The following is a 19,145-nucleotide window of genomic DNA, read 5'->3' on the forward strand; positions in this document are numbered from 1 at the left end:
TTAACTACCTATGTGTGGTGTGTAAACACAGACCGTGAAGGTGGAGGGCCTGTTCCTTTCTTTCTATGGTAATAAGACCTGGGGAAAAGGAGTGGAGAGAAGCCCACTGGAGCCCTGGGAGTCTACCGATGCGGTGAGCTGGAGGGGAAGAATGAGAGAAGAATGCCTGTCTCCCTCAGCATTTTAATCAACCACTTGTAAGAGAGAGAGATAAAGAACAGTATGTTTATCTGGAGAAGAACATGTTTATCTTAAAGGCACATGCGCTATTAGATGTTCACTATTGCTAAAAAAGAGGCACCCTTTTAGAAAGGCAGGGAAATTGCTGGCTTCCTCAGGCAATTTCATGTAGCAGGAGTAAGCACACATCTATCTCCACCTGGTGTCCAGGCCCTGGGACCAAAAGCTCAGGGGAGAACCCAATCCATGTCCATGTCCTTCTAACATCCTAGGACAAGAATTGACGGAGTCTAATTTGTTAAGAAGTAATGGAAGGGCATTATTGAGATGTGAGTCTTGGACTCAGCCCTGAGTCAGAGTAACCAGTCCCCTGGAGCACAGAAGCTGAGAGGGACAATTTTAGTAATCCAGATGGTGGGGGGATCAGCACCAGCAAATGTATGGTGTGAGCATCAGGGGGATAAGTACATGTTATTAAAAAATTCTCTCTCACTGTAGGTGCTATGCTGGGCGAACAATGACAGGCTAAGGATGACGGCCCAACAGGGGTCTGGGAATCTAGAAAGTGCAGTGGACTGGAAGGAAGGAAGCCCCAGGTTGGGCCTGGGCCAACTGACTTCTCATGTGACCTTGGGCAAGTCAATTTGCTTCAGTTTCCTCATCAACAGAATGGAGGCAAGTGGCCCAGCACCAAAGGTCAATTCCAGCAGCACAGTGCTGCCTCCCATCACTGCAAGGATTGGCAGTTACAGAAGCTAGACTGCAGGCTCCAACCGGAGACCACTGGCTCTGAGCATCCCCAGACTCCAAGTTAACAATCCAGTAGATAGAACCCAAGATCCGAAAAGCTAATAAAACAGTTATGTGTGGCTTAACAATGGGGATGACTTCTGAGAAATGCGTCGTTAGGCAATTTTGTCATTTTGAAAACATCATAGAGTGTACTTACACAAACCTAGATGGTATAGCCTACTACACACCTAGGCTATATGGTACCAATCTTATGGGACCACCATCACACATGTAGTCCATCATTGATCGAAATCTTGTTACGTGGCGCTTGACTGTAACAAGTTCCATGACAAAAATATATGTCTTTCCTCCCATACATAACTTGAAGGAGAGTAATAGGGACAAATTTCTGGTGGGTGACTTTGTAATGTTTAACAAAAGCCTTAAAAATGTTCAAAATCAAATTCTATGAAGTTTTCCTATGGAAACATCAGAGATGTAAACATTTTACAAAAGATATCCAATGCAGCATTGTTTATAACAGAGAAAAAACTAAAAGCAAGCCCAAATATTCCAGTTATTTATTTATTATATCTCAATTCAAAACCCAACATTCTTGGCCCTACTTTGTAATACTAGAGCTGGCCCCTGCAAGCATTTTCCCTTTGTCATCTGGAAGAATGTTAAGCTTAACCAAGAGGGCACAGGAATGATGCTGCCTTGTCATAGAAAAGCAGTTCTCTTGCAGATCCATCATCATCATCATCATCATCATCATCATCATCATCATTACCATTTTATTGTTGTTATTCAATGTGGAAGCCCTCAAGCTTATTGCACCCTCAGGCCCTACTTCCCCTACCAGAGGCCACTTCTGAGCAGCAATGTGTGCTCAACCTTCCAGTAACAGACACATTTCTATAGTCCAGCACAGGCCCTCACCCTTCCCCACTGCGCTGATGTCCCCATGGTTGTCAGGCCCTCTTTGAAGAGCCTTGGGGAAAAGGGCAGTGCCCTCTCTTGGTCTTCAGTTCTTAAATTGTCCACTCTTCTTCAGACTAGACACCACAGTTGCTTTGCTCCAACTGCTCCTTCTGGACCCATCAGAGTCCTCTTTTATCCTATTACTCCCAGTTAACCAGCTTCTACCAGTTACCAATTTTTAAATTAAATTTTCCCTGTTCAAATAATGGTGTGATTTCTGTATCCTGACTGGACACTGACAGATATACCAAGTCTTCCAAATGTCCCCTAATATGAAGGAAAACTTAAATAAACATGGTAAATCAGGCCAATGATACTTAATATAGCCATTAAAGTGTTGGTATAATAGAACGTTTAATAATATAAGAACATGTCACCCTGTATTGTGAAGTGAAAAATATAGGTTGCACGATAGTATCGCAGCCTGAGTCCAAATTGATGGGAAATGATGTGCGTGTGTATGTACTGAAAAGATACTGGTGCCCAGGTACATAATCATGTGAACAACGCTCTTCAGTTGTAACATGTAACAAAAGGAAAGAAAGCAAGAAAAATGCCTGATTCTGTGGGTATTTGCCCGATCTGGCTAATGAAGTTTGGTTATATCTCTAGGGGATAAAACAACCTCCCTGGTTTTAGACAGAAAGGGACCTACACAAGCTGGGGTGAGCCACGTCAAGCAGGCTTTCCCCTGCTGTCTCATTTTTGCATCCATTCGAGATAGTGACTTGATTGCCAGGCCCTCACACTGCCATCAATTTTAACCTACCCCCCAATCAAATGACATGTGCAAATGTTTAAACCTAGGTTGTGAGGGGCAAGTTAGAGCCTGTGGTCTCAGAAATCCACAAAGTGCTGGAGAGAAGAATTACACTTACAGGAAAGAAGCCAATGCTTGAAAAAAACGGTTTTAAAGGGTCATTCCAGTGGCATTGGCAGGGACCACCGAGGATGCTGCTACAGCTGGGAAAATACCAACTCCATGGCCTTTTCTAGGCAAAGCCAATGCAAGCAACAGACTATGGAGAAAGAACGAGACATAAACCTTTATAATGGAGAGCTATGGGACAACATGGGTTGGAAACAGCAGAGAAGGAAGAGCAACCGAGCTTGCAGACTGGCTTCAAAGAGACAGAGTGGTGTTACATGGCATCCCAAGCATAGCCTGGTGTGGTGTGAGCCACTCAGACACTGTCATCAGACAGGTTTGATTCAAACCTTGGCTTTGGCACTAACAGCTTTGTCACCTGGGCACTTGGCACAGTGCCTGGCACATAGCAGGTGCTCAGAGAACATTCGGTAAATGAATACATGTGCATGACATCTCTGGGCCTCCTTCACTGCTACATAAAGACAGTCACACCTACACCATATGGTGTTGTCATGAGGATTAAATTACTGCTAACAAAACCTCTGCCTGGCACACAATAAGGACTCAATACATCATTCATAAAGAAGAGGCAGCTTCAGTACTGGGTACGGGAAATATGGAAAATCTGCCAGATAAGATAAGAATGGGCAAGAGAATCTCAGGCAGAGAAAACACAAGCCAGGCCACTTTGCTCCCCTGCCTGAGATGCTTTAGTGCAGGAATTCTTTTTCCTTTCTTTTTCCCCCTGGTCATGGATGTTTTGGCAGTCTGGTGAAGCCCGTGGATCTCTTCTCTAAATAATGTTTTTAAATGCAGAAAGTAATATACATAAGCTTGCAAAGACACCAACAGTTATTCAGATACTTGTTTAAATTGTATCATAGTAATATATATGCTGCTTTATTGGTGCAGATATCAGCAAACTTTTTCCAGAAAGAGTCAGACGGTAAGTATTTTAAGCATTGTGGGCCAGAAAGTTTGTTACAACTATGATACATAAATAAATGGGTATGGCTGTGTTCCAATAAATTTTATTTACAAAAACAGGTAGCCTGCATTTGGCCCACAGGCTATCATTTGCTGACCCCTGAATTAATGCATGAAATAACAAGATATGTTATAAAGTCCAAAACCCACCATAATTTCTAACTAGGTGTAATGATCATAAATGACATTTTGAGATAGCCATAACAAAAGTAATAAAAGGAAATAGATCTATGATTTCTACTGGTAACATCGGCACAGATACCACTTATGTTATCACGGCTTGGTGCCTACATTCATGATTGAAGTAATGCAAAATTTACATTTTCATACAGTGGTAACTTTCTATCTCTACAAGTTCATGGACCCCAGGTTAAAACAGTAGCTTTCTATTGTACTCAGAAGAAAATGCAAATTCCTACCAAGGTTTAAAAGACTCAGCCTGATGTGGCCCCAGCCAACCTCTACAATCATATCTGATACACCGCCCACCCCCAAGCTCACTATCCTGTTCCCCTTTGTTCCTTATCACACCAAGCTCTTCATGCTTCAGGGCTTTTGTACTGGCTGTTCCTTTTCCTGTAACTCTATGATCTGCGTCTTTGTTATCTTCAAGTCTTGGCTCATATGTCACCTCTTTTAGGGAGACACTACCCAATGCCTTACAGCAGTCTTGGCCAAGGCCCACAGACGGACATCCAAGGCCTTGCAGAGAGATACAGATGGCCCCAGAGCTGGCACAAGCCAATGTGAAGACCCAGAACCCAGACATTAACTTTGGGTAGCACAAATCCTGACAGCAGAATTACTGCCTTAGAGCTGGGGTATAAGTATCTTTCTCGGGTCTCACATAATTGGAGGAATAAGGGTCTTATGCCCCTGATTCTGGAAACCATGTCTACTCTCCTGTAGCCTTATTTCATTTATATCTGGTTATCTGTAAACTTGAACCAAATCAAATTATATGTCTGACCCATTCTTGAACCTACATTTTACGGCTGGCCTAGCAGACTAAATTTCAACAGGAACACCTACCACACTATGCTCCCAAATCTTTATCACGCTACCCTGTCTATGTCCTTCATAGCACCTACTCCAATCTGAAAATAAATTCCTTGTTCATTTTTTTAAAATTTCCTATCTGTCTCCATATCCACAAGAATACACGCATGAGAAGAGTGAGTATCTTCACGTTTTATCACCAGTCCCTAGAACAGTGCCTGATATATAAAACATGTTCAATAAATACTTTTTGATTCATTGATCCATTTTGAATGAATGGAACGAACATTTTAATCATAATAGAGTTGGGAGCAACATCCAGAATCTATCTGTAAGCAATGCTAACTGGCTTCTTATGTCTTCAAAGACAGAAATATACCCTTTCTTCCTCCCACAATGCAAATAAATCTCAGACCATCATCCCTTTCCTTCCCTATTCTACAACTTCAGTCAACTAGTGGATATTTATTTCATGCCTACTACTAGGCACATGTTTCATTAAGCATTTTTTTAAAAAGAGAGAATTAAGATATATTTGCTCATGTTCCACTAGCAATTCATGTGTCCACAATGATGTCCTGAGTGGAAATGAATCATATTCCACCATACTGTTCACGTAAGCCACAGCATCAGCCTTCCCCAACACAGAAGAAAAATTACAAACAGCCCCAGACATCCACAATAACTGAGCTCTGAGGCTCACAGGACTGTCCAGAACCACTCCAAGAAAATCACCTGTTTCAGCCTTAAGAGGAAGGGCTGTTGTTATGAGAAGAGGCCATATGGAGACCTCAGAAAAGCAGGATCTGAACTCAGTGCTGGAAGTGAAAATACCCAACAGTACACACAAAGAATGGATTTAGCTTGAATCCCACTAGTTTCCTTCCTTCTATCTTCTCTTTTCTCCCTCTCTGCACCAAAGCAAAGTCAGAATTTAAATAGACTTTCCTAGAGGAGTTAGTCGGGATGATAGAAGAAAGAGGAGGGAATTAAACAGTCGAAACTTTGAAAGTAGTACCATAAAACTCCTAGAAGAAAACATAGGCAGCAAGCTCCTTGACATTGGTCTTGGCAATGATGTTTCAGATTTGACTCCAAAAGCAAAGGCAACAAAAGTAAAAATAAACAAATGGGACTACACCAAATTAAAATGCTTCTACAAAGCAAAGGAAACCATTGACAAAATGAAAGTGCAACCTACGGAATGGGAGAAAATATTTGCAAATAATATATCTGATAATAAGCTAATATCCAAAAATTATAAATGACTCAAATAACTCAACAGCAAGAAAACAAACAATCCAATTCAAAAATGGGCAGAGGAACTGAATAAACATTTTGCCAAAGAAAAATGATCAACAGGTACACAAAAGATGTTCAACATCACTAATCATCAGGGAAATGCAAACCAAAACCACAGTGAGATATCACCTCACACCTGTTTTTAATGGCTATTATCAAAAAGATAAGAAGACCCAAGGGTTGGTGAGGATGTGGATAAAAGAGAACACTTGTGCACTGTTGGTGGGAATGCAAATTGGTGCAGCCACTATGGAAAACAGCATGGAAGTCCTCAAAAGATTAAAAATAGAACTTATCGTATGATCCAGCCATTCCACATAAGGGTATTTATCCAAAGAAAATGAAGCAATAGTGAGGTGTGAGCAATAAAAACACCAAACTAATTCAATTAGGCCGGATATTTTCCTAAGAGTTGATCCAAAGATAACTGCCAGAGAAAGCATTTCTTTTATAGACTTAACTCTCTGCCATAAATGTGTCTATCCAAATGAATTAACTAATTGGTATGAAAGGACTTCTACTTGGTGAATTAAATGCCTTTCTCACAGAGAGACTCTATAATGAGATTCTGGTTTTTTACTATAAAAAGATTCTGTGAAACAAGATGACATACATCAGAGAAACATTAGCTGATGTAAAAGTAATGGTTTTTAGCAAAAGGTAAAACCGAGTTAAAATCCAGGCTGTACAATTAGTCATATACAATCATATTCAAGTTACTTAACCTCTCTAGTACTTAATTTTGTTAATCTTTAAAAGAACAGGAAATACACTGATAAATATATCTCAATGTGTTTGCAGAAATTAAGTTCAACAGAATGCCTTGTACATAGCAAACACTCAATAAATGATACGTAAATAGCTATAAACAGTGGAAGTGCTTAAAAACAGATACAATTTATGATAGACACAAAATTATGAGGTACCTAGGCATACTTCTTACTAAATAAATACAAGAACTTTAAAGGGAAAATTATAAGACTTTATTAAAAAATATTAAAGAATATTCTAATAAATGGAAAGATAGATTGTTTTCATGGATGAGATATACAATATCTTAAAGAAAACAATTTTCCCCAACAATTAATCCATAAATTAATTCAATTTATTCAAAATCATAACAAGATTTGACAAGCAGATGGTAAAATTCATATGGCAGAGTAAAAGATTTAGACTATGCAGGATGATTTTGATCAAGAAAAAGAAGACAGATTCATCCTGAAGATATCAAGTTTTGTTACTAAGTTGTATGTGATCAAAGCTGTATGGTAAGGAACAAAATAGAAAGCCACAGAAATGCCTATATTCAAGAAAACTTGACTCATGACAGGTGACAATGTAAATCATGGAGGTAGGAAGATGGGCAATGAATTATTCAATAAATAGTGCTAGGACAAAAAAGATAAAATACATCTCTACCTAATATACACACACACCCCGTTTCAAAATGGATTAATGACTTACACGAATATCAAGACTTTCTAACTTTTGAAAGAAGACACACGAGAATATCTGTATGGCTAGAGAAAGTGCTTTTACCTAAGATGTAAGAAGCCTAAGCAATAAAGGAAAAAAATGATCAAATTGATCATATTAAAATGGTTTTATTAAGTTGTATTTGACAAAAGACATCAGAGAAAAGTTAACAAACAGCTATGGACGAGGTGGAAATACATAAAAAAGAATTTGTGTCTATATCCTATAAAGAACTCCTATAAATCAATGAGAGTAGAACATCCCCCCCCCCCCCACCGACTATTAGGCAAACACTATATGGGCATTTAGAGAAGAGAAATCGTAATAGATAATAAATGTAGGAAATATGCTCAGCCTCAGCAGTTAGGGAAACGCAAATTAAAGTCACAAGAAGTTGCATGGCACCCCTATCCAGTTGGCTGACATTATGCAAGACTGTGACAGCAAGCATTGGTTAGGATGAAGGGGACAGAAACTCTAAATTGTGGGGTGAGACTAGGCTGGTAGAACCACTTTGGAAAGCAGTTTGGCAATTCCTATTAAAGTTGAAGATCGGTGTACCCTGTAACCCAACAGCCTTCTACATTCTACTCTAGAGAAACTTTCAAGTGGAGTCATATGAATACACATACAAGGGTATGCATTACAGCACTATTTGTGATACCAAAATTGGGGAAACAACTTAACTACTTTACATCAGGAAAATGGATAAATCAACTGTGTTTTATTCATGCCATTGGGATATTATACATAATTCATCTCAAAAACATAACTTTGAGTGAAAAATTAAACTGCAAAAGGTTACCAACAGTATGATACCAATAACTGAAATTTTAAAACACAAAACAATTCTCTATATTATTCATGAATACAGTCATATGCAGAAAACCTATGAAACATTCATAAAGATTAGTATATGTCAATTTCAGGCTAGTATTTACCTCTGGGGAGAAAAGAATAGAAGGAGAGACAAGAAAAATGATAGAGTAGCTAGACTGGTACTTTTTTTTAAGGATGATCTGAAGCAAGAAGCAAAATGTTCACATCTTTTAACATCTAGATGGTTGGGTGTAGGGGTATTAGTTATATCATTTTCCGTACTTTTGTGATATGTTTGAAATATTGCATGATTAAAAAGTTTTAAATTACTATTTAAATGAATTCTGCTTTAAAAAACAATAGTGCAAAACTCATCTGTCTGAATCAAAAGCAGTGGTTGGATTTCTCACATCTATGCATTACTTTGTAATGAGGGAACAATTAAAGAGAAACATATACTGAAAAACACCGTGCTGACTATGAATTAGCCTGCACAAGCCTGCTCTTCTTTTCTGTGCCAACAGTTACATTCTTAAAACAACCAAAACGCACTCTTTTTAAAAAGCGCCTATTAGTCAAGCCAGTGGCTTTCAAATAATGGAATCCTTTTGTTCTAGAAAGAGGGAAAAATCTTTCAGATAATGCCTCAAAGCCTAAAACAGAAAAGAGGTATTGTATTAATAGTAATATATTTTATGAGCTTAGGTTTTTAAATATATATTTTATTAAGCTAGTCAGCAGGAATAATGAGGCCTTTTTATTAACATAAAAATTCAATATCTGGTATTATGGGTGATCATTACAATAAAATAACAAGCTTCCACATTCAATTTGCTTTTGTGTTTTGTTATCTTACTTAATGTAGGAAAAATCTGGATACATTTACACAATGTACTAGTTTTTAATTGCTGTATAACAAATCACCACCACCTTAGGAGCTTAAAGAAACACAAATGTGTGATGTCACAGTTTCTATGGATCAGAAGTATTGCCCGTTTTAACATTTTAACTGGGTCCTCTGCTTGGGGTCTCACAGCTATCACTTGGCTGCATCCTCATTTGGAACTCAGAGGCCTCTTTCAAGTTCATTCCAGTTGTTGCCAAACTCATTTCCTTGTGGTTGTATGACTAAGATCCCTCCTGCTCCCATTTCCTAGCTAGTTGTTGCCCAGGGACCTCTCTCAGCTCTCACTGGTTGCTTGCTCAGGTCTTTACTCTGTAGCCTTCTCTACAACACAGCAATTTGCTCCTTCTCAAGGCCAATAGGAAAGCATCTCTTTAATGCTTCATCTTCTTTTAAAAGAGCCCATCTGATTAAGTCAAGCCCACCAGGATAATCTCCCTTTTGATTAACCTAAAGTCAAGTGATTAAGGACCTTCATTGCATCTGTAAAACCCTTTGATATACAATGTGACATCATAACAGGAGTGACATCCCATCATATTCACAGGCCAGACCACACCCAAGGGGAGGGCATTACACTAGGCATCAACACTAAGAGGTGGGAATCTTGGGGGCATCTTAGAATTCTGCCTACCATACACGGGTCTATGGTAACTGTTTATGAGAGCTTACCTTGAAATCTCAGGAGTCTCTTCAGATGGTTGGAAAAGAAACAATGGTACACTTTTTCTTTCAAATCTGTATAACTAACATCTAATTTCAATTCTCTTTCCTTATAATAAATAATGGAAGTCAAGCAAAAATCATCCAAAGCTTACAGAACAAAATAAAATTAGGTTTTCACCTGTTATTGGACTCCTAAAATGCTCCCAAGCCAATAAGCCTGAACTATCCCCAATCCTATGAGCCAGGCACACAAGGGCCGCAGCAATAAATTTGCTAAGATGATTTTGCTTGAGTGTGTGGATTCATGCCTGATTTAAAATAAACCAGTACAATCTTCCTAGTAAATGACACATTTATAAGAAGTGTAAATATATGCACAGGGATGGAGGAAATGGAATGCTTCATATTGAGGTCTGTTTAAAGTCAACTTAATCCGGCAGCTAAGTTAACAATATGAAGCTATTATTACAGTTTATGTTGATTTTTTACTCATGTTTAAATAGTTCAAAATAATATTTTAAAAGGTCATATAAATCAAATACTTCAGCAATTCCTGAACCACCTCTAAAAACCCCTGAAATGGAACTTTCCTCACAATAACATAGAAGATCTCAGTTTCAGTTCCAAAGTTGACACTCAGAAGCCCTGTGCCCTGTGACCTAAAACCCCCAAACCCCTAAGGCCTCTGTGAGCCCTAAATGCTTACTTAAAATCACCCATGAAAATACCTGGCACCCAGGGGTCCTTAATAAACGCTGGCTGCATAAGCCCAGATGACCCAGTTTCTTTGATTCATCACTCAACTTCTATTGATATTTTGCAAGGAAATAGTTAAGGAATTACACAGAATCAGTTTAAAGAATGGATGCTAACCTCACTTTTTTAAAAAGGCAGGGGGAGAAAGAAGAAAAGGTAAATAATCTAAAGGTCCAAACAAAAAGAATTGATTTAAAAATTGAGCTGAGGGGCTGGCCCGGTGGCACAGCAGGGTTCGCCATTTTGGATCCCAGGTGTAGACGTGGCACTGCCTGGCAACCCATGCTGTTGCAGGCGTCCTATATATAAAGTAGAGAAAGATGGAAATGGATGTTAGCTCAGGGCCAGTCTTCCTCAGCAAAAAGGGGAGGATTGGTAGCAGATGTTAGCTCAGGGCTAATCTTCCTCAAAAAAATAAAAAATAAAAAAATAAAAAGATTTTTAAAAATTGAGTTGAATACTTTTAAGCCATTAAGAAAGTCTATCAAATAAATAGGAAACATGACTCACTGAGGGATGACCATGGGCTAAGTGCCTTGCATAGTGTGTTGCTAGCATCATCCCATTTAATCTCCATCACAAAGGGAAGCAGGCAGAGTATATTAACTAATGCATTAAGATGTCTGCCATATAGTCAGTTAAAACACAAGCTATGAAAGAACGTGTACGCTATGATCTCATTTTACAAAAATGAATGCACACACTCAAATATGTTAGAATTGTACCTAATAAAATGTCAGTGGATTTCCTCTGAGGAGTAGGATTCTGATAATTAAAAACTGTTTCACTCATCTTCTTTTCTTCCAATATGTTTCCAGCGTGCTTAATCTGTTTGCGTAAATTTTTTAAATGAAATTTGAGATTCCCTATCTGTTTGCTTAATATCAGCAGATACCGAAAAAAAGAATGTTTCATACAAGTTGCATTAAATTAGTAAAGTGGCACCTTATTTTTTTTCCTATCTAAAAGCGTAAACCTAACTACAGTGCTTGCAGGTCTAAAGTTGCAAGAGAGAGGGCATGGAACACAGAGGAAGAGAAAGAAAACTAGATGGACAGTGACTAGGAAGAGAAAATTTTTAAAAGATGGCTACTAACTTAACAAACGAAATGGTAGTGAGGAAAGAGGGAGTGGAAGAAAAAGGAAGTCACAGACAGAAAGAAAGAAAGGAAAAATAAGCCGGAAGAAAAAGGGCTACAAGAGAAAGAAAAATAAACATTAAGGAGCAGAGAAAGAAAGAAACAAGAGAAGAAATACATTTAAAAAAAATAGTAATGGAGGAGGAAGCTATCCCTTACGCTTCAACTCTTAAGGAAATGGAAAATCTTAAATAAGATCACAATGAATCACTTTTAAAGTTATTTTTTGGTTTTTGTATTTTTCCCCCCGTAAGAGTGAGAAGCAAACAAAGAATGGGCTTCATAGCCAAGGTGAACCTGACCTAGGCCAGGCCTAGAGACCTGCTAGGACTGCAACTAATCCAACAGGTCTTTTCTAGTTCTTTCTCTTTAGTCACAGAACCAAATACAAGACTGTCTTTGAAATATGAAGCGTGATTACCAGTTTACAAGTGTATTAATGGTAACGAAGCACTCACTTTTATTTTTTAACTTTAATTCTCAGACACAGTAGAGGAAGTGAACCAATTTCCCCAAAAATTGTACTCAAAAGAAGAAAGTGTAACTATCAAAGTGCCTAATAAATTCCCTCTAGATTCCTGTGAACACTTTCTCAATTTAAGCAATCCTCTCCCGCACTTGAGAAAGAGAAGCAATAGATCTTTCCTCCTCCTGTAGCCTCGATCAGTGAGGAAAATTCTCTCATTGCTGCTCTACCTTTTAATGACGTAAACTCTCTTCTATTTTTCCTTATCTTTTCTTCTTCCTCTTTGATTAAAAAGTTGAAATCCAGTGAAAGTAAAAAAACACAGTTTAATCTTTGGGAAACTTCTGGAAAATTGTAAACTTATCTGACAGCTTTTCCCTGAAAGAGAAAGGTAAAGGGATGTGGCATATAGTGGTTTAATTAAAAAGCCCCAAAGTTTTTGTCACATCTTCCATAGAGAGGTGGGACCCATGACCCCTCTCCTGGAATCTGGGCAGGCTTATGACTGCTTGAAGCAACAGAGTACAGCCGAAGATTCTGCAGAACTTCCAAGGCTAGGTCATGAAGAGCCATGCAGCTTCTGCTTGGTTCTCTTGGAACACGCGTTCTCAGGAAGCGCCCTCTCAAGGAGCTTCTCGGAACACTGCCACGACGCTGTGAGGAAGCCCAAGCCACGCGGAAACGCCATATGTAGGCACTCCAGTCTACAGTCCCAGCTAAGCCCAGCCTTTGAGTCATCCCAGCCCAGAAGCCAAACATATTAGTGAAGAAGCCTCCAGTGAACCCCCATGTTTTTTTGTCTTCCCAGATGAGACTCCAGACATCATCAAGCAGAGACAAGCCATCATCTTTGCTTTGCCATGTCAAAACCCCTGACCCAGAGAATCAGGGCATACAACTAATCATGTCCACTAATGATGGGTTTTTGTTTTATGTTACTAAGTTTGGGGCGTTTTTGAAGCAACAATAGATAAGTGGAACAACGGGGATCAAAAAGAAATGATCATGCAATAGTTATTACTGTAACTAACTGGGATCACAGTAGAAAGAGTGGGCAACCTAGAACCCAAATGTCACCAAGTGTCACATCCAGGAAACAGATGCAGGCACACTACCTTTCCTTGGTGGAGGCAAGATCTCCTTCCTCAGCTCTCTCCCCAGTCTTTCCACCAAACTTTCCATCTTTCTTTTATCACGCCTTTTCCTTTTGCTCTTTGTTCATGCCTACCCATTAAGTCTGCCCTTGGGTCACTGATTGACTGTTGTAGTGGGTATTCATTCTTTCATTAAACACATATTTACTGAGCATTGTTTTAGACATTGGGATAACAAAGGTGAGGAAATCTAACTTTGAGACCGTGTAGAACAAAGAGTGTAATGAAATGTTTTTCACACTATGGACCACAACCATTATTAGTCATGAAATCATCCTGATGGGTCCTAGCAAACATTTTCAAAATATCAAACAAAATAGAATATAATAGACTAAAAATAACAACAACAACAACATAAAGACATTCCAAGTAGTACGGCGACTATTTTTTCACAAATCTTTTATGTTACCTTTGACACACAGGAGGTATATATTATGTCTCCATCTTAAAACGTTCAGAAACATAATTTAATAGTTGTTCCTAAATAAACTTCATTACAGAAGTATAAAAAACACGAAGAGGGTAAGGCTTAGGAAATATGCAATTAAGTTTCTGGCTTTGGAACACTTTATAAGAGTCACCGAGCCATTCTCGGAACTAATCTCCTCTGCTGATAATGGGTTTTTGTTTTTGACTGTCGTTTTGTTTAGAAGGGGTGTTCTGGTGTTTCTAGGGTCATTTTTGGTAAACAAGTGCTTGCCTTCAGAGGAAACCCATGTGTCACTCATTCTGTATCTGAGCACTACACAGTTAAATGTTTCAGTACTTGAGTCAATCTATTCATTGGTTTAATAGCTGAACTGGAGAACATGGAATTATCATGACCTCTGGCATTTATCTTTGCCTGGAATTCTAGAATCAGTCGTATCTTACCAAATACAAGCTAGGGAGCCCAAGCAAAAGAAGTTAGCTGCCTGTGCAATCATCTTGTTGTAGCCTCTATCCAACAGTCAGTGGTAAACATTAAATAACATGTCATAAAACCCACTGACATCTGAGTAATACTGGTGGCAGTCAGTGCCCTCCCTTCTTCCACTCCCTCTCATTTATGTGACTCAACTTAGAGTGTCTTTTTTTTCTTCATCCTGAAATAAGTATATACTCTTCCAAGTCCTCCTTAGACGAAAAGCACCAAATGATTTAAAATGATAGCTCTCATCCAATTCCCAAACTCTAATTAGAAAATTCTAAAACCACCCCAAAAAAATGCTTTTAGAGAAGACTTCAGAAAGTCGACTGCCAATTTAGTTTGAGTCACTAGGAGCAAAGGCACCACAATAGAGGTGAGGTGATATTCTCAGAAAAGAAAATGGCTGGTTGACGTCCAATGCCAGGGCTAGAGGGCTCCTGGGAAAAGCCAGGACAATCTGAGGCATGTGCGCATGTGTGTGTTTCAATCTTCACAAGTTGGGCCTGATGGATTGAGGAAAGGCTGAGGGAATAGAAGAGGAGTACCTATCATTGTACCCCAAGCAACATCCCAGGAACCAAATACCCGGGTATGCCATGTGGCTATCATCCCGCCCCGAGCTCAACCCCTGTCTTTTGTATTCAGTTACTGAATTAGGGGAAATTCACTATGTTCTTAAAGTAACTATTAATAACATTAACAATCTTTTGGTTCTTGACTTGGACAAACTCAAAATGTAAGGTCTGGGGGCTGATGATAAAACACTCTTGGTTCACATGTGGCAAGCTGCTATAGACTGAATGTTTGTGTCCCTCCAAAATTCATTTGTTAAATCCTAATGCCCAATGTGATGGTATTGGAAGGTGTGGCCTTTGGGAGGTGATTAGTCATGGCAGTGAAGCCCTCATGAATGGGGTTATGCTCTTACAAAAGTTCCCTCTCCCCTTCCACCCTATGAGGGCGCAGTGACAAGAAGGCCATCTATGAACCAGGAGGCAGGCCTCACCAGACGCTGAATCTGCCAGTGCCTTCACCTTGGACTTCCAACCTCCAAGACTGTGAGAAATAAATTTCTGTTGTTTATAAGTCACTCAGTCTATGGCGTTTTGTTAGAGTAGCCGAAAGGACTAAGACACAAGCAAACGCAAGATAACAAATTTCAAAGCATTTTTCCTGTTGCTCAAAACTCCTGCTCCAACTTCTGTTCTCCGTGGCTTGCTTTCATCATATGTACATATAATTCTGACTGCAAACAATTGCATTCAATTGTTCCCTGGTTATTGGAAAATCTGTCACTACATTGGAGTGTGACTATCTTAAACTTCTCCCTCGTTTAATGGAAAAGAGTGTGTGGGGGGAGTGTAGTGTAAGAGAATGCCAACAAGCTTTCTAAGTCATTGCCCATGTTTCCCTTCATGGAAACTCCAAAGTATGCATTTAAGCCTAGAATTCTCTCTACTCTTCTGTCGCCACTGCTTCCACAGAGCTGACTGCCTGAAAGGAAGAACTGAAGACGGGTGAGCCAGATGAATATTAATGGATCCCCCAGGGTGAAATAAAGTAACAATCACTTTCTAAAAATTGAACAATCACAAAATTTTGAGTAAACTATCTCTCACAACTACAGTTTGGTTCTTAGAGGTTGTTATTTGCTACAATAAAAATAAAAATGTTAATCCTGACTTTGAAATTGTATTACTATTTGATCATCTGCATAATGATGATTTATTTGTATAATATAAGGCAGCAGAAGGTTTCTTATTTTTCCCGCCCCATCTCTACTGCTATGAACTTGAGATAAACTCCTACAGCTGACCAGGTTATCAGAAATAGGCCATTTATTCTAAATAGGAAGTACTTAAATCCATGGGACTGAGCTTAAGTATCATTTTATGAAATTTCATGAATCTTTAAAAAATTTCAGTCGACATCCAGCACAGTATAGATATTATGAGTGCATGTGTATGTATGCATGTACTTATTTTGGGAAAGATAATTAATCAGTTGAGGGGGATGGAAGCCAACCAGAACTTTTTAACACTGATGTAAGACTCAAAAGAAGCATTAAGATTCACTTATTCACTCTACAATGCCTCCACTGTGAATAATCTAAGTGTACGTGCATAATCTGGTAATTAAATTAACCAACACCACACATGATTTATTAAGCAACTAATTGTACTTTTTATCTTACAAAGAAAACTGCATCACAGAAAATCAACAAACACCTTGAACACCTTGAACACCTACATATCATATTAAAGAAACCATGTGAGACGCTGTAGGGGACCCAAAGGTGGAACACACAGTTTTTGATTATAAGGCATTTGGAATCCCGAGGAGGGGAAAACACAAATTAGCATTCAAATAGTTAAACAACATTTCGAGGCAACAATAAAGAGAAGCAGGTCCTGATTAGCTAATAAATGAACCTAAGAGACAATAATTCCTCTAGCAGCAGAGAGGAAGGGAAGAGATTTAGAAGAGGATTGAACTAAGAACCGAATCTCCAAAATTGGGGTTAAGATTATTTTAGGCAAGCAGCCAAGGTTTCCTGCAACTCAGACAATTTAGGATTGGTAGGGAGAGGAGGGTCGGCCGTCCTGAAATGGCAGTTATTTTAATGACATTGCTTCCAGTGTGTGTTTGTTGCTAAGACTAATCTCCCCAGAGCAAGGAGTATGTCATTTCATGTTTTTATCCCTAGCACCTAATCTAGCACCTGAAACATAATGGGAAGGAGGGAGGGAGAGTGGGCAGGACTGAATTCCAAGTTACTAAAGCTACATGGGGAAGACAGGGCAAGGTTTATTTGGAGAGCACTAAGGCAGTTTGTCTAAAGTTGAGGGAAAAAAAGAAAGACAGCAAAATTGAAAATGTTGACTGAGGCTAGACTGTGACACATCTTGCTGACCAGGTTAAGAAAGGAAGTCGGACCTCATTTTCTCTCAGCAACAGTGGAAACCAATCAGAATGAGGCCTGCAGTTCAGGCAGCACACAGGCCTACAAGCCAGTAAGAATTCTTAACATGGGTTTTCATCATATGCAGTAATAAGGGGAAGATCCAGAGGCTGCTCACACTTCTAGAGGAAAGAGTTCAAATATGGCACCAGAACCACCCGGATTTCTTAAAAATGCTTGAACCCCAGCCTTGGTCTGCTGAATCTGAATCTCTGCATTTGAGGCCGTGATCTACAAGTAAGTCTGAGAGTTGTTGCTTCAAAAGATGAAAATACCCTGTGTGGAAATGACACAGCTCTCCTATCTAAAATATAAAGCACTGCACAGCTTTGTAAAGATACCATAAACCATTGCATTGTACATTTTAATTGGGTAGATTTTATGGTGTGTGACTCATATCTCAATAAGGAGGTTTTAAAAAATAAAGCAGGAGAGTTAATATCCTACTTAAAAGATTTTTTAATGTGTACTGAATCATATGGGTCCAAAAACACAGTATCAAATTGTAAACCTAATTGACTCAAAAATCATATTCCCAATGATCTTTTCAAACATGGCCCCTATCAACCACAAACGAGCATCAAACTAGTCTACTTCTAGGCTGAAAACTCTGTAAGGACTAGGACTGTGTCTTAATTATTCTTCTTACTCAGCACAGGTTTAACTGTCAAATCTGAGCAAATCAATTTCTCCCCCTTGCACCCCTATGCCCCAATCTATAGGAAAGATTACAGATATTTTTCTTATTTTTCTATGAATATAAGTTAGAAAATTTTTATATTCTAAATTAGGAGTGTCCAAAAGGGAAGTTAAAATTGGATATAAACTAGTCGGGTAACTATGTATTAACATCAGGCTGTGCACATCATCAAATTTATCAAGAAGATATCACTGTGGAAATAAATAAAATGAGCAGTTTTATTCAGCTGCAGTGTATTATTATCACCATTAGCCAAGACGTCAAGGAGGTTAATAGATAGCAAGCTTTTTGAAGGCAGACATTTCAAGAAGATTCTTATCTAGTCCCATTTTCTCCTCAGAATCAAAACTGCTACCCAGCATCTGATGTCAGTCTCTACGAATATTTCAAAATACCCTTGCATTCTTTCCCTCCCCACAGTGAACTCTTGTCTGATAATTTCTAGTGTAGGTTGACCACTTCTGATATGGTGCATTCAGACTAATCACAGGAGAGTCTATAGTCCAATCATTTGTGGTCAGGTCCAGCTTTAAACCCTCTGAAGGCTTCCTGATGCTCTTAGGATAAAGATGAAAGGCCTTAATAGGGCCTTATGAGGCCTTGAGCATTGGGGCTTATGCAAAACTCTCCAGCCACAACTTGCCCATTTTAAGGGCCTCCCCCTTCACATTTCTTCTTAGATCTCTACTTGAATGTCACCTGCTCCAGGCTAAATTAGGTCTAGACACTCACATTTGTCCTTTGTGGCACTTACAGTTGTAATTGGCTAATTTGGGGTAAATATTTATTTGTCTTTCTCTGCTTCTGGACTTGGAGAATCCTGAAGGTTGGAACTATCTCGAGCTGAGCACAGGGCCTGGCACATACGGGAAGTCAATACAAGTTTCTTTAACTGAGTACATGAATGCATAGCTTTTTCCTCCAGGCATGTTTCTTTCTGACAGCCCTGGATTACACGCTGGCAGATCCAGGACAAGCAGTCTGTGTAGGAGAGTCCACTGTTTTCCAAAGGCTGGTGAAAAGCACACAAGCAGCCAATAAGGCAAGGAGCCTTTATAACAGAAGTCAGGTTGCATTGCAAGCTGAAAAAGAAAGAATTCAGTAGCAAGGCACATATGAATTCACAGTCTTTAACAAA

At 39.0% G+C, this 19,145-nt stretch overlaps 1 protein-coding gene across 23 annotated transcripts in view; it reads right to left on the bottom strand.

The window, feature by feature from the left end:
• Positions 1–19,145, bottom strand: part of ELMO1 (engulfment and cell motility 1) — a 523,658-nt gene that overhangs the window by 381,507 nt on the left and 123,006 nt on the right. The window lies entirely within an intron of this gene.

This window comes from Equus przewalskii, chromosome 4 (assembly GCF_037783145.1).
Source record: "Equus przewalskii isolate Varuska chromosome 4, EquPr2, whole genome shotgun sequence".
Classification (NCBI taxonomy): domain Eukaryota; kingdom Metazoa; phylum Chordata; class Mammalia; order Perissodactyla; family Equidae; genus Equus; species Equus przewalskii.